This window comes from Phocoena phocoena, chromosome 7 (genome assembly GCF_963924675.1).
Source record: "Phocoena phocoena chromosome 7, mPhoPho1.1, whole genome shotgun sequence".
In the NCBI taxonomy this organism is placed as follows: Eukaryota; Metazoa; Chordata; class Mammalia; order Artiodactyla; family Phocoenidae; genus Phocoena; species Phocoena phocoena.
In genome coordinates, this window is record NC_089225.1 from 70,939,147 (window position 1) to 70,964,558 (window position 25,412).

Consider the following 25,412-nt stretch of genomic DNA (forward strand, 5'->3'; position numbering starts at 1 on the left):
GACGCGCAGGCTCAGCGGCCATGGCTTATGGGTCCAGACGCTCCGCGGCATTCTTCCCGGACCGGGGCACGTACCCGTGTTCCCTGCGTCGGCAGGCGGACTCTCAGCCACTGCGCCACCAGGGAAGCCCTGGTGTCCTTTTGACATACCCTTTTATAGTTGTTGAGCACATTAGTTTTTTCACATACATGATGTCCCAGGCTCATCTTGTATTTTTTCTGACCTTGGCAATTAGCCGTTTTTCCTGGTTCCTTTTTGTCAGCATGACATATAGATACTAATGCCAGGTGTGTTTTAAGTGTACTCATTGTTTACTAGGATGATATTAATAATTCTGAGCTTTTTCAATGACTATAGCTAGGGTGGATGTATATATATACACACACGTTCACACCCTTCTACACACATACATATATAATTTTTAAAGAAAACCATGAGTTCAGACGTATACTCCCAACTCAGTTTAAATATTTCAGGGTTTTCCTTTACTGCTTTGTTTTTATATTTTTAAAATTTTCTCTTATCCTAAAAATCTTGGTTCTTCTAACATTAACATGTTACTTTGTTTTATTTTACAATATATGTACAATAGTTTTTAAAAGTTAATACCAAGGTTATTACTAACTATAAAAGTACGGAATGAAATTTAAGATTTCTTTGCTTGTTTTGTTTGACCTTAAATATGTCTGAAAGTCAGCATTCTGAGAATATTTAATAAGGTTTTCATCTGGTTTTACTAATGGTTTTGTTATACAGTTGGAGTTTTTGTTTGTTTGTTTTTGCTTCAGTTCTCAGTTTCAGAGTTTACTTGCATTGAATTTCATGTTAAGCTATGTAAAACATTTGTATAATGTTCAAAGTCAAAACGTAAATAAAAAGATATTTAGAGAAGTCTTGCTTTCATCTCTCTCCTCCACCATCCCTTTCTGTTCCTATTTCTTATAGACATTTTGTATTTTCATTAGTTTGTGTTTTTCCATTGCTTCCTTCTGTAAAAAATATACAGAGACATACTTGTATACATACATACATATATAATTTCTCCCTACTTTCTTAGTCAGAAGGTTCAGCATTTTATTCACTGTTCTGTACCTTGCTTTTTTTCATTTAACGATGTATCTTGGAGATTGTTCCAAATCAGTACATAGTTTCCTCACTCTTTTTGTAGCTGTGTCATATTATATGGATATTTTACAGTTTCTTCACCTAGTACCCTGACATAGTGATTTCTGTTGTCCTGGTCTGTATTATAGTAATGACCCAATGAATAACCTTGTGTATATGTTTTTGGATTTTTTTGGTTTTTTTTTTTAACTGGTGGAGATGTCTATTCAGGATGGATTTTAGACATAAGACCTCTAGGTCAAAGGGTATATACATTTGTAATTTTGTTAGATATACCCAAATTCTCATCCATAGGGATCGTACCATTGAGCCTGCCTTTTTCTCCATAGGCAGTGTTGGTTCTTTTGAAGGTTTCATATTCCTTTGTTCCCTACAAGTTGTTCTTTCAGTTTTTCCCTTCAGTCTTTTGTTAGTGGCTTTTCTCGGATGTCTTCTGATCCTTGGCTGCCTGCTTATACTAAGAATAAGAGGTATTAAATAGCTGCCTGGGTGGGGCTTGTTTATTGAAGGCTTCATTAGAAGGTTATCTGTCTGTTTCTTTGGGGAGTCCAGGATACAAGTATCTTAAGGCCTTTTGTTTGGGCTGGTCATGTTCCCAAGGGAAGAATATTTTAATCTTCTTCCTAATGGGTAAGCCTGGTTACTAGCATTTTGGAAACCCAGTAAGGCTGGGAGATCTTATTGTTCAGTATGGATGATAGTATTTTGGTGGGGAAAGTGGGAATATTATTCTATTCTATATTATTCTATTCTATATTATATAATAATATTATTCTATAAAAGAGAGTCTATACCACCTTATACTAGATTGTCATCCTTTTTTATGTAGAAGATTGAAACCAGATGGCAGCATGGCTTTTCTCTACTTCCAGCCCTTTAGCAGTATTGGGTATATAGCTTTATTCATCTCCTTGACAGTGTGATATTGTTGGTTAGTGGATGAATTTAAATACTTACATTTATTGTGGTTACTGATCTATTAGGACATATCGCCATCATCTTATTTTGTGCTTTTTGTTTATCAAGCCTGTGTCTGTGTGTGTCTGTGTGTGTGTCTGTATGTGTCCATGTCTGTGTCTTTCTTTTCTCCTATTAATGCTTTCTGTTGGAAATAATAAAATTAATTTCCTGTTTCAATGTCCCCTGGTTTGGATGTAGTGGTTTATATTTCTGATTTTTGTTTGGTGGTGGTGGTAGTGGTTTGTTTGTTTTAATGGTTACCCTTAAATATTTAAAATAAATTCTTGACCATAAATTTTTTTTAGCGAAGTTATTTATCATCTTTCTTGCCCTGGAATAAGACAAATTTAACTTAACCCACAGAACCTCCAAGGCAATTTCCTATTATAATTACCCAGAATTTACTTCAATATTTTAACCCAAAACTTAATATCATGTCAGTTGTTAAATTAACCAACATTTTATCAGTTTCTGTTTACCATTGTTTCTAACAACTTTCTTGTTTTCTCTGAATTTTTATTTTCTCAATCTTGTTTTTTTGTTTTCTTGGAATTTGATTATCTAGATTCAAACTTTAATCTGGAAAAACAAATAAGCCACAATATCAAGTGTAGAAGGAGTGGTGGGGCCAAGTAATAATTATATAGTTTCAGTAAATGAGACAGTGTATTAATAACATGAGATTAAGCAGGTATCAATGTAATTAAGTAGGTGACTCAAATTTAACCTGTGAGAATGTAAAAAGCAAGTACTATAATTCATTGGAGAAGTGTAATGGATTATTCAGAACCATATTCATGCATTACATTATCAATTTGTACAAAAAGACTGAACCCTATCTCATACTGTGTTTCAGAGTGAGTTTCAAAATAGGCCTCTCTGAGGCAGTTTCTTCATTTGTATAGTGATCATGTATCATACTTTTTCTATAACAGTAATGATTTACACCTGTCCTCCTAGCATAATTGTTAATTATGCCCACTGCCTTTATTCTCAGAAATGTACCAATTTTGTTATCACATGGTCACCTTATTTATAAAATTTGGAAAATTCCAGTCTTGTAGGGATGATTTAAGGGTTACAAATAATCCACGTAAAGAGTTATAGATGGTATTTCACACATAGTACATGCTCAATAATGGTAGGTATCAAGGAACAGCTTAGGTTGCATGTGTAAATACTGGTTTTTTTCTCCCAGGCCTTTTTAAAACTGAACCCATTTTTTGACAGTATTTTAATATCATTTGATTTCTGAATTATCTTTTATTCTTAGGCAAAGAAGTCATCACCGACATGGTAAGCTGTAATATTTATGTACAAAAAATTTGAATTGATATTTTATTAATGGTTAATTACTATGTTTTCATGTACCTCAAACCCTTTATGAGTAAGTACTGATTTCAATAGTGATAATTATAATAATTTTACATTTAGAATTTGTTAAGGTATTTTTCAATTATAAAAATGGTTTCTGTAACACAGGTCAGATATCTAGAGTATATGTTTTGCTTTAGCTCTATGCTTGGATTAGCTTCCTATGTATATATTATTCTGAAATTGGACATATTCTGAATTTAGCCTTATGGTCCAACTTTTATTCATTTAAGAATTTATCATTTGAAATGGATAGGGCAGACACTTACATTTGAATTATGAAACTTTGTTAAATTAATATGCAAATGAAAGATATTTCAATTACTTTAGAAAAAACCACTCTTTGCATAAAAGCCATGTTAATTAATAACATCTACTTTTTATATAGGAAATCTCTGAAAATAAGAGAATGTTTTTAGGAGCTAATTTAGCAAGGTTAAGGTAACACTTGCAGCCTTAGTCAGCATGGGATGCAGTATATTTCTTATAGTTTTTAAAATTTTGGCTTTATAGTATGACAAAAGTCTTCATTCACAGTATTGTTACACTCACTTGAATATTCTCCTGAGAGTGGACCTGGGCAGACCAATCTGAATTTAAACCAACAACTTCATGCCAGACTATTCTTTTCTATTCAACTGTACTGTCATAAGAATTTGGAATGTTTGCAGAGATCATCAAACAGAAAAAGAAAACATATTCCAAGGTCTGTATCTGTTCTCTTTCAGTCTCTTGATCTCCACTCTCATCTTTCTCTCTCTGCCCCCCTCTTTAACACACCAAATAATGCATTAATGATCTTCTACTCTGTCATATATGACATTTGAGTTTTAAATTTTTCTTTTCTTTTTTTAAACCTGGGTAAATTCAAAACACACAGTCATAGAACAATTTGAAAACTCCTTTTGATTTTTGGTGTTTTTTTTTTGCGGTACGCGGGCCTCCCACTGCCGTGGCCTCTCCCGTTGCGGAGCACAGGCTCCGGACGCGCAGGCCCAGTGGCCATGGCTCACGGGCCCAGCCGCTCCGCGGCACGTGGGATCCTCCCGGACTGGGGCACGAACCCGTGTCCCCTGCATCGGCAGGCGGACTCTCAACCACTGCGCCACCAGGGAAGCCCTTGATTTTTAATAGGTAATATTTTGACCTATTCTGAGACTAGGTACCTAACAATAAAATTCTAATTCTTTAAAATTCACTTATTTACTACATAAAATAGAGGTTTCTTTGGATTAATATGCATTACTAATCTATTATTGTATTGATTGTCTTGTTTTATTTAATTGTAAAAATTGACACATAACCAGATTTTCTTTACAGTTGATCATTATTTAAAATTGGAATCAGAAATTAAGTTGCGAATATGGTGGCAATAAAAGCTCTTTATTTCTCAGTGAAAACAAGGACACAACTTTTATTTTTGGGTGTAAGACAAGGTGATACATAGCATATGTAACTTTTTAAAAAATATTTATAAGCACTATTTTGTAATTTATTCCTTTCACTATAAATTGGGTGTTATCTGATGTCATACCTCCATATCTATTTCCTTTTTAAGCACTAGAGTGTTAGAGTGTTAACATCTCAAATAAAGGAGAGACAGAATTCATTCCATGGATTTAAGTTAAGCTTCTAATATACCTTTTCTAAATAAAATTCCCTGTGTGCTACTCTATATGGATTTACATATTGAGGAAACCTTTTATTTGAAAACTTTGAAAAGCTTTGAAAACTAGAAAATAACGGGAAGAAGAAATCTGAAGAAATATTGCATAAGATGGAAGGAAAGCACACCACTTAGACTTTTAAATTAATTCCCTCAGAATTTACCAGATGGACAGCCACATTGTGCTTGTAGGAATTAAAATCAATACTTCGCAATTTTTGGAGTTTTACAGGACAACTGAGCTTTATTAGTCTTAATATACCATTTTATTAAAACCTATTTGAACATACGGTTATAATTATGTATTGTTACTAATTTTGGAGGAAATATATCCGCTTTTGAGATTGAAGTAGGAGATACCTGCAATAAGATTATTAAATGATGAGAGAGATTTAGAGAATTTATTGATCGCTTAACATCGAGCCACAGCTGTAACGTGTTTCTTGATTGTTAGATGGACTGCAATGGTTACTTAAGTAAAACCCTATGCAAATGTATCATGATTCTGACCATACTCATATGTACTAGGAAAAGAGTCAAGAGTAGAAATATACAGAAGTTTGACTAAATTTAGTTTAATCTAGAAATTTGACTATAAAATGTGGTTTTTTAAAGTTCAGTTTTTTAGTTATTAGAAATACCCATTCTCTAATTTCTTTAAAGACAGGTTTATTAAAGGCATTAAACTGTCATTCCTGCTATGTTTAATCAACTGACATGTCATTTTGTCCTTCTTAGTTGCCATTTTGTCTTATTTTTCCCTGAATTAAATTAATTGCTTTAGAGCATTGGGGGTTTTTTGTTGGTTGGTTTTTTGTTTTGTTTTCTTCATATTGCTTGCACTTGTGGTTTATTGAACTTGTATCTGTTGATTTAAAGTTTTTATTGAATTTGTAAAAACTTTAGTCATTATTTTTTCAAATTTTTTTGTCCATTTCTCCACCTCTTTCAAAGAATCCAATTACATGTATTTTCTGCCACTTGAAGTGATTCCCCAGCTCACTCATATTGTGTTTGCTTTATTTTAAAAATTTTTTATTGGAGTATAGTTGATTTACAACATTGTGTTAGTTTCTGCTGCGCAGCGAAGCGAATCAGTTATACATATACATGTATCCCCTCTTTTTTAGATTCTTTTCCTATATAGGTCATTACACAGTATTGAGTTCACTGTGCTATACAGTAGGTCCTTATTAGTTATCTGTTTTATATATAGTAGTGTGTATATGTCAATCCCAATCTCCCAGTTTATCCCTCTCCCCCTTACCCCCTAGTAACTGTAAGATTGTTTTCTACATCTGTGACTATTTCTGTTTTGTGAATAAGTTCATTTGTATCGTTTTTTAAGATTCCACATATAAGCGATATCAAATGATATTTGTCTGACTTACTTCACTCAATGTGACAATCTCTAGGTCTGTCCATGTTGCTGCAAATGGCATTATTTCTTTCGTTTTTATGGTTGAGTAATATTCCATTGTATATATATAACACATCTTTATTCCTCTGTTGATGGACATTTAGGTTGCTTCTGTGTCCTGGCTATTGTAAATAGTGCTGCAGTGAACATTGGGGTGCCTGTATCTTTTTGAATTATGGTTTTCTCCAGGTATATGCCCAGTAGTGGGATTGCTGGATCATATGTTAGCTCTATTTTTAGTTTTTTAAGGAACCTCCATTCTGTTCTCCATAGTGTCTATACCAATTCATATTCCCACCAACAGTGTATGAGGGTTCCCTTTTCTCCATACCCTCTCCAGCATTTATTGTTTGTAGATTTTTTGATGATGGCCATTCTGACCAGTGTGAAGTGATACCTCATTATAGTTTTGATTTGAATTTCTCTAATAATTAGTGAGCGTCTTTTCATGTGCTGTTTAGCCATCTGTATGTCTTCTTTGGAGAAATGTCTATTTAGATCTTCCGCCCATGTTTTGATTGGGCTGCTTGTTTTTTTGGTATTGAGCTGCATGAGCTGTTTGAACATTTTGGAGATTAATCCCTTGTCGGTTGCTTCATTTGCAAATATTTTCTCCCGTTCTGTGGGTTGTCTTCGTTATGAAGACTAAGAGCCTTATGAAGTCTGTATAAACAACTCACGAATTTCTGAATCATCTGATTTGGATTATTGATTATTTGGATTATATACTCTGATTTATTTTACAAATCAGAAAATCTGATGGTGTGTTTCTAAGGTAACATGTCATCATTTTACCATATAATAGGCAGAGTTAAGCTTTATTAGATTGCACAATAAAATTAATGTTTTTCTTCATTCTTTTGATGTTGAAAAAAATTCTTCCTATGTTTCTTTTCAAAAGTTAAGCAGCAAACGGATAGAATTTGTATTGATCATAATTTGTTTCCAGAGGACCAGAAAAACTGTTGTCACCAAGTGACCTGGCTGAGGATACCTTACTGCAAAGCTGTAGGGTATTTTATTTGAATTTAAAATCATGTAAACCTGAGCCACCAAAGAAAAGGAACTGTTGGAGGAAAAACTTAATGATTTGTAAAATCTTAAGCAAAATGTGTATATTTTATATGTTTTTCCTCAGGTGTATATCTCAAAATACAGACATAGTCTCAAGGACTCTTAAATGTACGTGTTAGTGAACCTCTTTTTCTAAAGCTAATTTGACAAATGTTTTTATTTTAGGGAAAGAAATGAAAGCGACTGGAATGCTTTGGACTCCTTTGACATTCTCCCTTAACTTTTCAAGTTTTATATATTAAAGTAAATATAACGGCCAAATGAAAATATTTCACAGTGCTCTTTTTTATCACCAATACATTAATCATTAATATTGATTTTGTAATTGTCTTAAAATTTCACTGTTATAAAATTTAAAAATTGTTATCAAAGATATTTAAATTACTAGAATGGGGTCAGCTCTTTTACTCAGGACATTTTTAGTGGTTTGTGGTGTATATTATGTTTTAAAAACAAACAAAATCCTCAAACTATAGTTACATTTATAGTATTCACAAATTTTGGTAACTTTCACATGTTTTAAGTTAGTGATTATAGAGAATTTATTATAAATAATACTGAATTTCCTCATGGTGGCCTTGGATTACATATGGCTACAGATTAGCTAGAGTACTTGTCAAAATAAATTATAAGCTCAAGCTTCATTATCATTTGTAGCTTAAACATAGTGAATCTGATACGGCGTTCCTTCATAATTTTGATGCTCTTTGCAGTACATTTGATATAGAACAGTTGCTAACGAAACCCAGTTCAGATGTGTGACCATTTTTATGGAAAACATCTGGGGTAATTATAATTAGTTCAGGATGTGTACTGTTTAAAAATAATCTTGAATTCATGGAGAAAGAAGCGTATCTTTTCCTCAATGACTAGAATAATCCAAGTTAGTATAAAAAAAATTCTTTAAGTTATTGGTAGCTATGCTTAGAGTATAATTTTAGAGTATTCCAAAAGGAAATAATGAGTACGTTTTATGTAAAATGCCAAATTGGCACTTTACACCTGTTAGTGCGTTTCGTTTAGAACAGCTGTGTCTTTTATTATCAGTAAACAGATGGAGAAAGTAATGGAATGTTTTAAAGCAATATGTTAATCCTGTCTTCCACTACTGAACTGTCTCACAATATAGTGATTAAATATTGACTGTGCAGCTGTTACTTACAATTATAGAATTTCTTAGTTAATTTCTCCTTCCCATGCCCAAATGTTTTAATATTTAGAGATCTAATTTCTAATGTAGTTTGTTTATTACAATTTGATTTCTAAAGATAAGTTATTTGTTATGGAGACAAATTAATATGCTCATAAAGTTCTTATTTTTTTTTTTGGTAATTGACTAATATTCTAGGCAGGATAAACAATTTTTAAGTATTTTTAAAACTAAATTGTTTATGAGTATGAAGGTAATTATTAAATATGACAAATTTTGTTTAATTTTACGCTTGAAAACTGCCACCAATGAGCTAAAGAGGAAATAATGGTTCTTTTATCAAATATTTATGAAGCAGAGTACATAATACTTTCTTAGAATAATGAGTATATTCAGGCAAAACACCCTGCAAGTTATTTCAATTCTAGTAACCCTTTTGCAGTTTAATTATATTTTATTCCTCACATCTCACTTTGTCACAAAATATATTTTAGATACCACTTCAGTATTTATCACTTTTATACTTAAGCTTGAGGAACAACTGTATTAGCTAAGATTATTATTATGACTAATGGCTAACATTTATCGTGCTCTTAATATCTGAAAGGTATTGTGCAAAGAACTTTATATGTATTGTAACATTCTTGCCCCTTTTAGTAGGTGAGGAAATTCAATCTTAAGAGACATGAAGTAAATTGACTAAGGTCTTCCAGTTGGGAAGTGGTAGAGATTGCTTTTAAACGCAGGCATTTTCACTCTCAAGCCTCTTGTTCTTAACGACTTTGCATTTTTCCTGCCTTTAGCATCTAATGTCAACATTATACAGAGGGGTAATTTTTTGAAGCCCTGTGTGCACCCCCAAGTGATAATTATATCATTTAGTCCTCTTGCCTAAAAAGAAAACACAATCAAAACATGTATGGAAAGATGGAGCGCTCCAATTCTTGGTACCTCACCGCATGATGACTGTGTCAGTGCTCTGCCAACATCATCAGGAATGTCCCGTAACACAGGTATCGTGACATAGTTTAAGGTTTTCAAATACCGCTTTATAATTTTACTCTAATTGTGCCACTTTGTGGAGACAACTCTAACAATCTATTTCCCTTCCCAAAAAGAACCTGTCTTTGGTTCAAAAGATTTTAAAGAGCAACATGATGTAGTTTCTACCTATGTTATATTATTTTATTTATACCTTAACCTAGAATTGAACTATCATTTATTGTTGAAACTCATTAAATGACTGATATCTGTCAGATATTATTATTAACTACTTAACATACTCAGTTTATTGTGTCATTTTTCGTAGGAAGTATCCCATTTTATATATGAAGAAACTAAGACTCAGAGGTAGTAAATAAATTGGTCAAGATCACAGCTAGCAAATGATGTTTGTAAGCATTTGATTTTTTTCTTTAAAAATCTACATGGAAATCTAAAAGTGTCCAGCTAATTATTTTTGTAGAGAGCCTTAAGATTTCCATCTCTAACAGATGGCTACTTGTAGTTTCCCTTGACACTGATGAGAATGCTTATAAGATTAACTAGGATCAGCAATGTCATGAGGTATTGCTGGAAAAAATTTAATATAGTAGAAATGCATTATAAGGTTGTTCTTAAGAGGCAAAACGTTGTTGCATGCAAGCTGTCGGAAGTATCAAAAGAAGAACAGACACATCTTTTTCATGTTACCAGAGCCTTAAATGAATAAAGATTTTACAATTTTGATAAATTTAATCAGCTGTCCTATAGTTATCCAACATTAATATTTTATTCAGATTATTTTTATGAGTGTCTCCATCAAAACGAACTACCTAACACAGAGAATGCAAGAGATAGACAATAAAATTATTATTTTGTATAGTACAGAGATCAGTTTGAATTATTCGGTAGTTTGGTTTTTTCTTTATGATTTTGAAGATATTTTTTTTAATGAAAAATTATTTTGAGATAATTATAGATTTACATGCAATTTTAAGAAATAATACAGAGAGATCCCATGTACCCTTTACCCACTTCCCCTCAGTGGTAACATATTGCAGAACTATGTAGTACAATATCCCAGCTAGGACATTGATGCTAAAATAATCGAGATACAGAACATTTCCATCACCACAAGGATTCCTCGTGTAAAGCTTACACAGCCACATCTACTTCCTTTCCACATCTTTCCTTTAACCCTGAAAACAACTAATCTGTTCTCTATTTTGATAATATTATCACTTCAAGAATGTTATGTAAATGGAACCATACAGTGTGTAACCTTTTGGGATTGACTTTTTTTTCACTCATCATGATTCTGTGGAATTTCATTCAGGTTGTTGCACATATCAGTAGCTTGTTCTTTTTTATTGCTGACTAGTATTTCATAATATGGATGTACCACTGTTTGTGTAACCATTCACCCATTAAAGGACATCTGGGTTGTTTCCAAAACAACATAAATTTGGTTTCTTCCACAGTACTAAAGTTTTGTACTTTTCCATTTTTATGCTTAAGTCCGTGACTAATTTTGAATTAATATTTGTATAAGATGTGAAACTTAGGTCCAGGCTTTTGTTTTGTTTTGTCTTTGTGGGGGCAAGGGGCTAATGGACACTAAATTAGTCCAGCACCATTTGTTGAAACTTTATTTGCTCCACTGAATTGCTTTTGCACCTTAGTAAAAATAAAAATCAGTTGAGCACATTTGTGTAGCTGTTTCTTGATTCTTTTTGTGTTCCTTTGATCTGTGTGTATATCCCTCCACCAATATAAAATCTTGATTACTGTGCTATATAATGTCTTAAAATTGAATACTTTATTCCTCTCTCGTTATTTTTTTCAAAATTGTTTAAATTTTCTAGCTCCTTTACCCTTCACATAAATTTTAGGAATCTCATCTATATCTACAAAAATTCTTGCTGGGATTTTGATAGGAATTGAATTAAGCTTGTATATCAATGTGAAGAGTATTAAAATGTTTACTGTATCGAGTCTTCCAGTTCATTAACACAGCATGTTTCTCCATTTATTTAGAATTTTTATTTCTTTTATCAGCAGTTTGTAGTTTTAGCACACAAGTATTCTGTGTCTTATTAGATTTATAACATTCACTTTTCTTGAATGATTTTTAAGGGTATTGTATTTTTACATTTTGATGTCTGTGTGATCATTATCAGTAGCTAGAAATACAATTGGTTTGTATATGTTTATCTTGTATGCTGTAGCCTTGCTGAACTCATTTATAGTTCTAGGAATTTTTTTTATAGATTCCTTGGGATTTTCTATGTAGACAATCATGTCATCTGCAAATAGAGTCAGTTTTCTTTCTTTTCATTCTCTGTGTGTTTCTTTTTTTAAAATTTACTTATTTATCTATTTATGGCTGTGTTGGGTCTTCGTTTCTGTGCGAGGGCTTTCTCTAGTTGTGGCAAGCGGGGGCCACTCTCCATCACGGTGCGCGGGCCTCTCACTGTCACGGCCTGTCTTGCTGCGGAGCACAGGCTCCAGACGTGCAGTCTCAGTAATTGTGGCTCACAGGCCCAGCCGCTCTGCAGCATGTGGGATCCTCCCAGACCAGGGCTCGAACCCGTGTCCCCTGCATTGGCAGGCAGACTCTCAACCACTGCACCACCAGGGAAGCCCCCCTTTGTGTGTTTCTTTTTCCTACCTTTTTGCCCTGACTGTAACTTCTAGCACTAGTTTAATTAATTTATTTTTGGCTGCACTGGGTCTTCATTGCTGCGTGCGGGCTTTCTCTAGTTGTGGCGAGCAGGGGCTACACTTCGTTGCAGTGTGTGGACTTCTCATCGCAGTGGCTTCTCTTGTTGCAGAGCACGGGCTCTGGGCACGTGGGCTTCAGTGTTTGTGGCATGTGGGCTCAGTAGTTGTGGCTCGCAGGCTCTAGAGTGCTGGCTCAGTAGTTGTGGCGCATGGGATTAGTTCCTCCACGGCATGTGGGATCTTCCTGGATCAGAGCTCAAACCCATGTGCCCTGCATTAGTAGGTGGATTCTTAACCACTGCACCACCAAGGAAGTCCCTCTAGCACTATTTTAAATAGGAGTGATTTAGAGAAGACATTCTTTCCTTATTCCCTGTCTTAGGAAGAAAACATGTTGTTTTACCATTAATTGTAATATCAGCGGTAGGCTTTTGTAGATACTCTATCAAGTTGAAGAAGTCTTCTCTAGTCCTACTTTTCTGAGTTGTTTTTTTTTTTTTTTAAATGATGAAATGGGTGTTGAATTTTGCCAGGTGCATTTTATGCATGATTTGTATTATCATGTGATTTTTCTTTATCTTGTTAATATGGAGTCATGCATTGATTTTCAGATATTGAACCAGCCTGTGTCCTTGGAATAAACCCTACTTGGCCATAGTGAAAAAATCGTTTTATATATTGCTGAATTTTAATTGCTGATACATATTTCGTTAAGGATTTTTGCATCTGTATTTACAAGGGATAATGGTCTATAGTTTTTTTTGTACTGTATTTGTTTTGGAATCAGGGTATTATTAACTTCATAAAATGAATTGCAAAGTGTTCCATCCTCATCTGCTTTCTGGAAAAGATTGTGTGCACAATTTGTGTCAGTTCTTTTTTAAACATTTGGTAGAATGCTGACCTGGAGATTTCTTTCAATGGGAGTTTTTAAGATGATGAATTGAATTTCTTTAACAGTCATTGGGTTATTCAACCCAATGTGATTATGGATATGTTGGACTATGAAAATTATCTGTTTCATATTTGGTGAGTTATGGTAGTTTGTGTTTTTTGAGATATTGTATTATTTACCTAAGTTGTCAAATTTATGTATACAGTGTTCTTTGTAATATTCCCTTTTTATCCTTTTGATGTCTACAGAGTCTATAATGATATCACTATTTCATTCCTGATATTGGTAATTGGTGTCTTCTCTATTTTTTCTTTGTCAGTTTTGTGAGAGGTTAGTCAATTTAATTACTCTTTTTGAAGAGTCAACTAATTATTTGATTTTTCTCTATTTTTTTCTGCTTTCAATGTCATTGATTTCTGCTCTTTATTATATCCATTCTTCTACTTACTTTGGGTTTATTTTGATCTTTTTCTAGGATCTTGAGGTGAGAACATAGATTATTGATAAGAGATTTTTTTTCTTTTCACATGAATACATTTAATGGTATAAATTTCCCTCTCAGCACTTCTTTAGCTATGTCATGTGTATTTTGATATGTTTTATTATTTTCACTCAATTCAATGTATTTTTTAGAATTTCTTTTGAGACTTTTGTCTTTGATCTATTATTTAGAAGTGTGTTTTGTAGTTTCCATTGTGTTTGAGGATTTTCCTGTTATCTTTCTGATATTGATTTCTAGTTAGATTCAGTTCTTTAAAATATTTCAGTTCTTTTAAATTTGTTGAGGTTTGGTTTACAGCCCAGGATATGGTCTACCTTGGCATATGTTCTGTGGGCGTTTGAATAGAATGTGTATTCTGCTGTTAGGGGTGGCGAATTCCATAAGTGTTTATTAGATCCTGTTGGTTTATTGTGTTGTTCAGATCTTATATTCGTTATGATCGTCTGTCTAGTTCTATCACTGTTGAGAAAGAGATGATGAAGTCTCCAACTGTCGTTGTAGATTGTCTATTTCTTCTTTCAGTTCTATCAGCTTTTACCTCACATATATTGCAGCTCTGTTGTTCAGTGCATGCACATTTCAAATTGTTTTGTTGTCTTAATGGAATGAATGTCACTCTGTAATTTTCTAAAGACTACTTTATCTGATATTAATATAGCCACACCTGCTTTCTTTTGATTTGTGTTTGCACAGTGTATCTTTTTCTGTCCTTTTATTTTCACCCTAACTATATTATTATATTTGAGGTTTAATTTCTTGTAGACAGCATATACTTGGGTCATGTTTTTTAATCCTCTCTGCTCATCTCTTTTAATTGATGTAGTAAGACCACTTACATTTAATATAATTGTAGATATATTAGACTTAAATCTGTTTTTCATTTCTCTGTTTTATTTTTTCTGATTTCCTCTGGATCACTTGAACATTTTTAGAATTGCATTTTGATTTATCTTTATTGTTTTTGAGTATCTCTTTGTATAAACTTTTAGAGGTTGCTGTATATGTATACACACATAACACACACACCCCTGTTGTTGTCTGTTGGTTCTGTCATTTTACCAGTTCAAGTAAAGTGTAGAAACCTTACTTCCCTTGATATTCTTTTACCTTCTCCCATTTATAATGTAATTGTCTTAAGTATTTCCTTACATACATTTAGAAATATAGTATACAATGTTATTTTACTTCAGCCATCAAATACAATTTAGAAAACTCAAGAGAAGTAAAATATGTTGAATTTAACCATATCTTTTGCTGACTGTAGTCTTTTTTTCCTGATAGTCCAAGATTTCTTCATTATTTTTAGTTGCTTTACAATGTTGTGTTAGTTTCTGCTGTACAACAAAGGGAATTAGCTATATAAAAACATATATCCCCTCCCTCTTGGACCTCACTCCCACACCCCCAATCACACACATCTAGGTCATCACAGAGCACCAAGCTGAGCTCCCTATGCTATACAGCAGGTTCCCACTAGCTATCTGTTTTACACACAGTATTGCATATATGTCAATCTTAATCTCTCAATTAGTCCCACCGTCCCCTTCCCCCTGCCCCATGTCCACATGTCCATTCTCCATGTCTGTGTCTCTACTCCTGCCCTGCAGATAGGTTAATCTGTACCATTTTTTTAGATTCCACATATATGCGTTAATATACAATATTTGTTTTCTCTTTCTGACTTACTTCACTCTGTATGACAGTCTCTAGGTCCATCCACATCTCTACAAATGACCCAATTTCGTTCCTGTTTATAGCTGAGTGATATTCCATTGTATATGTGTACCACATCTTCTTTATCCATTCATCTGTCAGTGGACGATTAGGTTGTTTCCTTGCCCTGCCTATTGTAAATAGTGCTGCAGTGAACATTGTGGTACATGTGTTTTTTGAATTATGGTTTTCTCAGGGTATATGCCCACTAGTGGGATCACTGGGTCATATGGTAGTTCTATTTTTAGTTTTATGAGGAACCTCCATACTGTTCTCCATAGTGGCTGTATCAATTTACACTCCCACCAACAGTGCAAGACAGTTGCCTTTTCTCCACACCCTCTCCAGCATTTATTGTGTCTAGATTTTTTGATGATGGCTATTCTGACCAGTGTTAGGTGATACCTCATTGTAATTTTGATTTGCATTTCTCTAATAATTAATGATGTTGAGCATCTTTTCATGTGTTTGTTGGCCATCTGTGTATCTTCTTAGGAGAAATGTTTACTTAGATCTTCTGCCCATTTTTTGATTGGGTTGTTTGTTTTTTGATATTGAGCTCCATGAGCTGTTTTGAATATTTTGGAGATTAATTCCTTGTCAGTTGCTTTGTTTGCAAATATTTTCTCCCATTCCAAGGGTTGTCTTTTCATTTTGTTTATGGTTTTCTTTGCTATGCAAAAGCCTTTAAATTTAATTAGGTCCCATTTGTTTATTTTTGTTTTTATTTTTGTTACTCTAGGCGATGGGTCGAAAAAGATTTTGCTGTGATTTATGTCAAAGAGTGTTCTGCCTATATTTTCCTCTAAGAGTTTCATAGTAGCCAGCCTTACATTTAGGTCTTTAATCCATTTTGAGTTTATTTTTGTGTATGGTGTTAGGGAGTGTTCTAGTTTCATTCTTTTACATGCAGCTGTCCAATTTTCCCAGCACCACTTATTGAAGAGACTGTCCTTTTTCCATTGTATAGTCTTGCCTCCTTTATCATAGATTAGGTGGCCGTGGGTCATGGGTTTATCTCTGGACTTTCTATCCTGTTCCACTGATTCATATTTCTGTTTTTGTGCCAGTACCATACTGTCTTGATTACTGTAGCTTTGTAGTGTAGTCTGAAGTCAGGGAGCCTGATTCCTCCAGCTCCGTTTTTCTTTCTCAAGATTGCTTTTGCTATTCAGGGTCTTTTGTGTTTCCATACAAAGAATAAAATTTTTTGTTCTAGTTCTGTGAAAAATGCCCTTGGTAATTTGATAGTGATTGCACTGAATCTGTAGATTGCTTTGGGTAGTATAGTCATTTTCACAATATTGATTCTTCCAGTCCAGGAACATGGTACATCTCTCCATCTGTTTGTGTCATCTTTGATTTCTTTCACCAATGTTTTACAGTTTTCTGAATATAGGTCTTTTGTCTCCTTAGGTAGGTTTATTCCTAGGTATTTTATTCTTTTTATTGTGATGGTAAATGGGATTTTTTCTGTAATTTCTCTTTCTGATCTTTCATTGTTAGTGTATAGGAATGCAAGAGATTTCTGTGCATTAATTTTATATCCTGCATCTTTACCAAAATCATTGATTAGCTCTAGTAGTTTTCTGGTGGCATCTTTAGGATTCTCTATGCATAGTGTCATGTCATCTGCAAACAGTGACAGTTTTACTTCTTTTCCGATTTGTATTTCTTCTGTTTCTTTTTCTTCTCTGCTGTCGCTAGGACTTCCAAAACTATGTTGAATAATAGTGGTGAGAGTGGACACCCTTGTCTTGTTCCTGATCTTAGAGGAAATGCTTTCAGCTTTTCACCATTGACAATGATGTTGGCTGTGGGTTTGTCATATATGGCCTTTATAATGTTGAGGTAAGTTCCCTCTATGCCCACTTTCTGGAGAGTTTTTATCATAAATTGATGTTGAATTTTGTCAAAAGCCTTTTCTGCATCTATTGAGATGGTCATGTGGTTTTTATTCTTCAGTTTGTTAATATGGTGTATCACATTGATTGATTTGCATATATTGAAGAATTCTTGCATCCCTAGGATAAATCTCACTTGATCATGGTGTATGATCCTTTTAATGTGTTGTTGGATTCGGTTTGCTAGAATTTTGTTCAGGATTTTTGCATCTATGTTCATCAGTGATACTGGTCTGTAATATTCTTTTTTTGTGATATCTTGTCTTATTTTGGTATCAGAGTGATGGTGGCCACATAGAATGAGCTTCGTAGTGTTCTTTCCTCTGCAGTTTTTTGGAAGAGTTTCAGAAGGATAGGTGTTAACTCTTCTCTAAATATTTGATAGAATTTGCCTGTGAAGCCATACTTTTATTTGCTGGAAGATTTTTTATTACAGTTTCAATTTCATATCTTGTGATTGGTCTGTTTATATTTTCTAATTCTTCCTGGTTCAGTCTTGGAAAATTGTACTTTTCCGAGAATTTGTCCATTTCTTCCAGGTTGTCCATTTAATTGGCATATAGCTGCTTGTAGTAGTCTATTATGATCCTTTGTATTTCTGTGGTGTCAGTTGTAATTTCTCCTTTTTCATTTCTAATGTTATTGATTTGAATCCTCTCCCTTTTTTCTTGATGAGACTGCCTAAATAGGTTTTATAGTTAAAAACTCTGGTCTTTATTTCAGGCCTTTCTGCTTTGCCCATTCCCTGCCTCAACTAACAGGCCATCTGAAGCAGTATGTTTGCTCTTGCTCTTGGCGTTCGTTCTCTTAAGTATAAGAAGCTACTGGCAGCTGTAAATGCCTACATTAAAAAGGGAGAGGGCTTCCCTGGTGGCGCAGTGGTTGCGAGTCCGCTTGCCGGTGCGGGGGACGCGGGTTCGTGCCCCGGTCCGGGAGGATCCCACGTGCCGCGGAGCGGCTGGGCCCGTGGGCCATGGCCGCTGGGCCTGCGCGTCCGGAGCCTGTGCTCCGCAACGGGAGAGGCCACAGCAGTGAGAGGCCCACATACTGCAAAAAAAAAAAAAGGGAGAAAAATTCCAGATTGATAACATTTACTTTATATTTTTAGTGGTGTATAACTACTTATATAACAAGAATCTACTCTCAGTGGTATAATGTACAAAACTTGATGAGCCTTTAAATAGAGATAATGGAGAAGGAAAAATTGAAGGTAACTCCCAGATTCTATCTTGAGCAGAAGGTGGTGCCATTTTTTAAGAGAGGAAATAGAGGAACAGCAGTTTATGGAGAGGCTGTAGCCATAGCGATCAGAGATAATAAGTTTAGTTTTTGATAGGTGGAGTTAGAGGTTCCTAAAAGACATCCAGCTAGATATGCCCATGAGTCCATTTGTGGATATGGACCTCAGCACTGGCTTAGGATAGGATGTTCTTTGGATTCATTCCCTTATGTGCACTACATGGGTTTTGTTTTTTTGGGGTTTTTTTTGCGGTACACGGGCCTCTCACTCTTGTGGCCTCTCCCGTTGCGGAGCACAGGCTCCGGACGCGCAGGCTCAGCGGCCATGGCTCATGGGCCCAGCCACTCCGCAGCATGTGGGATCTTCCCGGACCGAGACATGAGCCCATGTCCCCTGCATTGGTAGGTGGACTCTCAACCACTGTGCCACCAGGGAAGCCCCACAATACATGGTTTTTGAAGCCAGGAATGTGGGATGAAATCATCCAGGGACATGTATAATGAACAGAGATGATGGTATAGGACAGAATCTCGAGAAATAACAATAGTTAAGAAATGAATAAAGGAAGAGGAGGATGCAAACAATACTGGAAGCAGAGTGTAGAGAGGTAGGAAAGTCAGGAAAATGTACATCATTCAAGCCAGGAGAAAGGAATGTTTCAAGAAAGAAAGTATAGTGTGTATTATCAAACATTACCCAAACATTAAGAACTGGAAATTATTTGTTAGATCGAGTGAAAAGTACATATATGACCCTCCTGAAAATAGTTTCAGTGAGGTGATGATAGAAACCTTATTATACTGGATGAAGGAGTATGTAGAAAAAGAGAAATCTGATTTGAAATTAATATAGATACCTTTTCTTCCTTACCTTCCAGGTTTTCTGTTCAGCAGCTTTTGCATTATTTATCACTGACATATGATTGATCACATATGGGAAGAATTTTAGTCATTTTGTTCTTGATTATCTTCCCAAGGATGAACCCACTAAATCTCACTCTTCACAGTGCTCTCCATTTTACTCAGAAGGGATGACTGTATATATCCCACATCCTCAGAAAGATGCCGAAAATGTTGTTTGTGTTCTCCTGAGTGGCCTTAACTGTTAAATAAGTTTGCTGTTTTTCATATTCAATACTCAGGCTGAAATCTGAGCTCTATCCTCTTTTCTTCTTTGCTAACTACAAAAGTTTGAAATAACATTATACAGTTTTGGTCAAGGAGTGAATAGTTTGTTTATAGAGTGATGGAAGAGTTGTTTTTTTTAAGAAAATTGAATTAGTAGTTGAACACTTACATTTCAAAAACTAAGTGAAAAAATACAGAAACAAATAAAAACTTGATCACTAATTTTATATTTACAAGTTAAGTTCTAGTGAAAATGACATTGGCTCTGTGCAGCTATTTTATCCTTTTCTCTTTTAACTTTTTTGAAGTAACGTTAGGCTTACCAAAAATTGCAAAAATACTACAAAGAATTTTGTATGCCCTTCACCCAGATACTCCAAATATTAGCATTTTGCTTTAGCATTCTCTCTCTCTTTTCTCTGAAGCTTTTTAAAGTCTTGAAGCTGCACACATAATGTCCTTTAACCTCTAAAAATTTCACTGTTCTTTCCCTAAAAACGAGGAAAGTTGCACAATCTGAATACGATTATCAAAAACAGGAAATTAACATTGACATAGTACTGTTATCTAAACTATAAACCTGTACTTTACAATATGATAGCCACTAGCACATGTGGCTATTTAAACTTTAATTAGAAATTTAGTTCCTTAGTCACACTAGTCGTGTTTCAAGCACTCAGCAGTCTAGTGACTATTGTATTGGAGAACATAGGTCTGGACCATTTTCATCATTGCATAAAGTTCTATTAGACAGTAATGCTCTAGACATTCAAATTGTGTCAGGTGTTTCACTAACAGCCTATGTAGCAGAAGAAAAAGTTGTTTTAAGTTTTGTTCAACATCCTACTGTTCTTACTTTGGTCCAGGATCTCTTTTTGCATTTAGTGTCATGTCTCTGTTAATCTCCTCCACTTTGGGATAATCCCTCAGTCTTTCTTTTCATTTCAGGACAAGTGATATTTTTTCTAATTCTGTCATTTATACCACATTTATTAGTTGGAATTCTATTTTAAGAAAGAACTTTCCTGGGCTTCCCTGGTGGCGCAGTGGTTGAGAGTCTGCCCGCTGATGCAGGGGACACGGGTTTGTGCCCCGGTCCTGGAAGATCCCACGTGCTGCGGAGCGGCTGGGCCCATGAGCCATGGCCGCTGAGCCTGCGCGTCCGGAGCCTGTGCTCCGCAACGGGAGAGGCCACAACAGTGAGAGGCCCGCGTACCACAAAAAAAAAGAAAGAAAGAACTTTCCCTTCTTTATTTATTTACTTCTGTTGGTATCAACTTATGGATTTTTTCATTCTGTGTTTAAAATCCATCTCTATTTTCAGTTATTTGATGTTCGAATTATCCAAGACTTGACCAGTGAGAGCCCTTCAGGCTAGTTTAGATTCAGACTGAACATGTCACCTGATAAAAATGAGATTGTTTCGCAGTATTGGTAACATTTAATTAAAAGTTATACGGATTGGGCTTCCCTGGTGGCACAGTGGTTGAGAGTCCGCCTGACGATGCAGCGGACACGGGTTTGTGCCCCGGTCCGGGAAGATCCCACAGGCCGCGGAGCGGCTGGGCCCGTGAGCCATGGCCGCTGAGCCCGTGCGTCCGGAGCCTGTGCTCCACAACGGAAGAGGCCACAACAGTGAGAGGCCCATGTACCATAAAAAAAAAAAAAAAGTTATACGGATTATGGTATTGTTTATCTGCTGAATATCTTAAAGCTATTTAAAATACCTGAATCATCACTATACTCCTAAAAATCAAAGATTATTTATCATATGATTACCTGTATCTAATCTCTAGATTATCCCATATCTCATGCCCATTACTTAGAACAAGATGTTTTCACTAGCATTGCTTTATTACTGTTTAACTTGGACATTCACTGATTTATTCCCTTTTCAGTTTTGAAAAGAGCTTTCATATAATCAGCATTCACTTATTTTTATCAATTTTTTCTTTCAGTTTTACTGAGATATAATTGACATATGGCACTGTATAATTGTAAGGTGTACAGCATAGTGACTTGACTTTTAATATACATTGTGAAATGATTACCACAATAAGTTTAGTTAACATCTACCATCTCATATAGATAGAAGAAAAAGAAAAAAATATATATTTTTTCCTTGTGATGAAAACTTTAAGGATCTACTTTCTTAGCAACTTACAATACACCGTACAGAGTGATAACTGTAGTCATCGTGTTGTACGTTATATCCTCAGTACTTATTTTTCTGATAATTGGAAGACTGTCTTTTGACTACCTGAATCCAGCTACCCCCACCCCACCACTCTCTGCCTCCGATAGCCACAAATCTGACCTCTTTTTCCAATTTTGGGTTTGGGGGTGGAGGTGGGGGGGCTTTTGTTTTGTTTCTTGGATTCCATATATAAATGGAATCATGCAGTATTTGTCTTTGTCTGACCTGTTTCACTTAGCATAATGCCCTCAAGGGCCACCCATGTTGTCAAAAATAGCAGTATTTACTTTTTTATGTAGAATAGTATTCCATTATGTATGTACCACATCTTTTTTATCCATTCATCTGTTGATGGACACTTAGGTTGCTTCCGTGTCTTGGCTAATGTAAATAATGCCGTAGTAAATATGGGGGTGCAGCTATCTCTTCATCAGTTCTAAGGCATGCCTTTTTTACATTTTGGCCTTCTAGAGGAGTATCTTACAATTGATACTGAATTACAATCCCTGTTTTTCAAGTATCCTGATGTATTTGTAATTGTTGAAACATGCAGGAATTTAGCCATAGTAATTCATATTGTCATCACTTTGCTTGAGTTGTATGCACTGTTGATATTATATATGTTAAGGTCAGTTGCCATTTTAAAAGTTTTCAAAAATATTATACCACTGTTTGCCAGGTCAGTTGCCATTTTAAAAGTTTTCAAAAATATTATACCACTGTTTGCCTTTGAAATGAAAAATAATTGTATTGGTAAAAGGCAGAGAGAAACAAGGTGTAAATTTGATATTAGTGAAAGTTCCAATTCTTTTGGTAGGATCAAGAAGTGCCAGCATCAAAACTTGCGAAATGGGTGACAATGGCCTGGGAAATCCCAGCCACAACAGTGGAGTGTTAACTAATGCAGCATTACCAACCCTTCAGATGAAACAGAGGATGGTAATGTTTGAAAAAACCTTCAACAGCAAGAATGAGGTTGTGAAAGTGATACAGCTCCCAATAAGAATATTTTCCCAACTTCCTTTTCATATGTGGTCATGGAGAATAATGGCCAAAAAAGAAACTCCTAGAGAACAAAGCCAACAAAGCCAGGTCCCCATGGGAATTCTCCCTATCAGTAAAATCAGAGTAGTCTGGCTAGTCAAGGAATTTAATCTACTGTCAGGGGTGGGAGTCTTTGCATTACCTGGCAAGTGGGCTTAGCAATCACTATGGCTCAATGACTATTAGTGTTTCTATTTCTTCCTTTTTCCAATAGGAGTCTCATTATGGTTATTCTTTTCCCATATCACCATTGGACATTGGGTATGGAGGAAGCAGATAGCTCGTCTTTTTGTTTATAGGTATACAGACCTTGAGGAGCCACACTCACTAAATTCCATTCTTTTCTTCAATAACAATAGAGCCCTGTGATGTGGCTGCCTAGCCTGGACTACATTTCCCAGTCTTCTTGCAGCAAGGCCATGGTCATATGACAAAGATTTCACCAATGAAATGTGAGCAAAAGTGATGCAACTTCAGCTTCCCTTGCTTAAAAGAAATTACCTGGGTTCTTTTTTTTTTTCCCCTAATTCAGTTTATTTTAACTAAAACCAGAACCAAAACCAAAACTAATTCACCCATTTCTCCTATCCCCTGCTTCTGGCAACCACTGATCTTTTCTCTGTATCTATGTGGTTATTTATACATATATAAATAATTATAATATATGTATACAGATAGATAGATTCCAAGTTTAAGAGAGATCATGTGGTGTTTGTCTTCCTCTGTCTGACTTATTTCACTTGGCATAATGCCCTCAAGCTCCATCCATGTTGTCACAAATGGCAAGATTTCATTCCTTTTTATTGCTGAATAATATTCCTTTATATATATATATCTGTGTCTGTGTGTGTATATACACACATACACACACACACGTTCACACACCACAGTTTTCTTTATCCATCCATCTATGGGCACTTAGGTTGTTCTCATATCTTGGCTATTGTAAATAATGCTGCAATGAACATGGCCAGGGGCAGGGGCTACATATATCTTTTTGAGCTACTGTTTTCAGTTTATTCCTTGCTGGATCATATGGTAGTTCCCTTTTTAGTTTCTTGAGAAAAAACCATACTTTTTTCCATAGTGGGTGAACCAATTTACATTCCCACCAACAGTGCACAGGAGTTCCCTTTTTTCCACATCCTTACCAGCACTGGTTATCTCTAGTAATTTTGATAATAGACATTCTAACAAGTGTAAGGTAATATCTCATTGTGGTTTTGATTTGCATTTCCCTGATGATTAATGATATAGAGCATCTTTTCATGTACCTGTTGGCTATTTGTATGTCTTGTTTGGGAAAATGTCTATTCAGCCCTTCTGCCCATTTTCATGTTTTTTTCTTATTTTAAAAATTTATTTACTTTTATTGAAGTATATGTGATTTACAATGTTGTGTTAGTTTCAAGTGTACAGGAAAGTGGTTCAGATATATATATATATTCTTTTTCAGATTCTTTCACATTGTAGGTTATTACAAGATATTGAATATAGTTCCCTGTGCTCTACAGTAGGTCCTTGTTTATTTTATATATAGTAGTGTGTATCTGTTAATCTCAGTCTCCTAATTTATCCTTCCCTTCCTACTCTCCCCTTTAGTAGCCATAAGTTTGTTTTCTATGTCTGTGAGTCTATTTCTGTTTCGTAAATAAGTTAATTTGCATCATTTTTTTAGATTCTAAATATAAGTGATGTCATATGACATTTGTCTTTCTCTGTCTGACTTACTTCACTTAGTATGATAATCTCTAGGTCCATCCATGTTACTACAAATGGTATTATTTCATTCTTTTTAGTGGCTAAGTAATCTTCTGTTGTGTGTGTGTCTGTGTGTGTGTGTGTGTGTGTACATCTTCTTTATCTGTTCATCTGTCAGTGGACATTTAGGTTGCTTACATTTTTTAACTAGGTGTTTTTGAGACTGAGTTGTATGAGTTCGTTGTATATTTTGGATATTAGCCCCTTATCAGATATATGATTTGTAAATATTTTCTCCTATTCAGTAGGTTGCCTTTCATTTAGTTGATGGTTTCCTTTGCTGTGCAGAAGAATTTTGGCTTGATGTAATCTCACTTGTTTATTTTTGCTTTTGTTATTAGCATTTAGGAATTTTTGTTTATTAAGTACCTTTACTAACGTCAGTGCTTGTGAAACAAGGTTATCACTACACTAGAGTTGAAACTGGCAGTTTACTTATGTAACAGAAGTATCTCTCAAAAAGATTCCTGGTCTTTTGTGGGGGGAATGTGAGGGTGGGGGTGGGAGCAACTTCCTAGAAATCAAAGCTTCATCCTGTGCCTAGCACTATGTTTG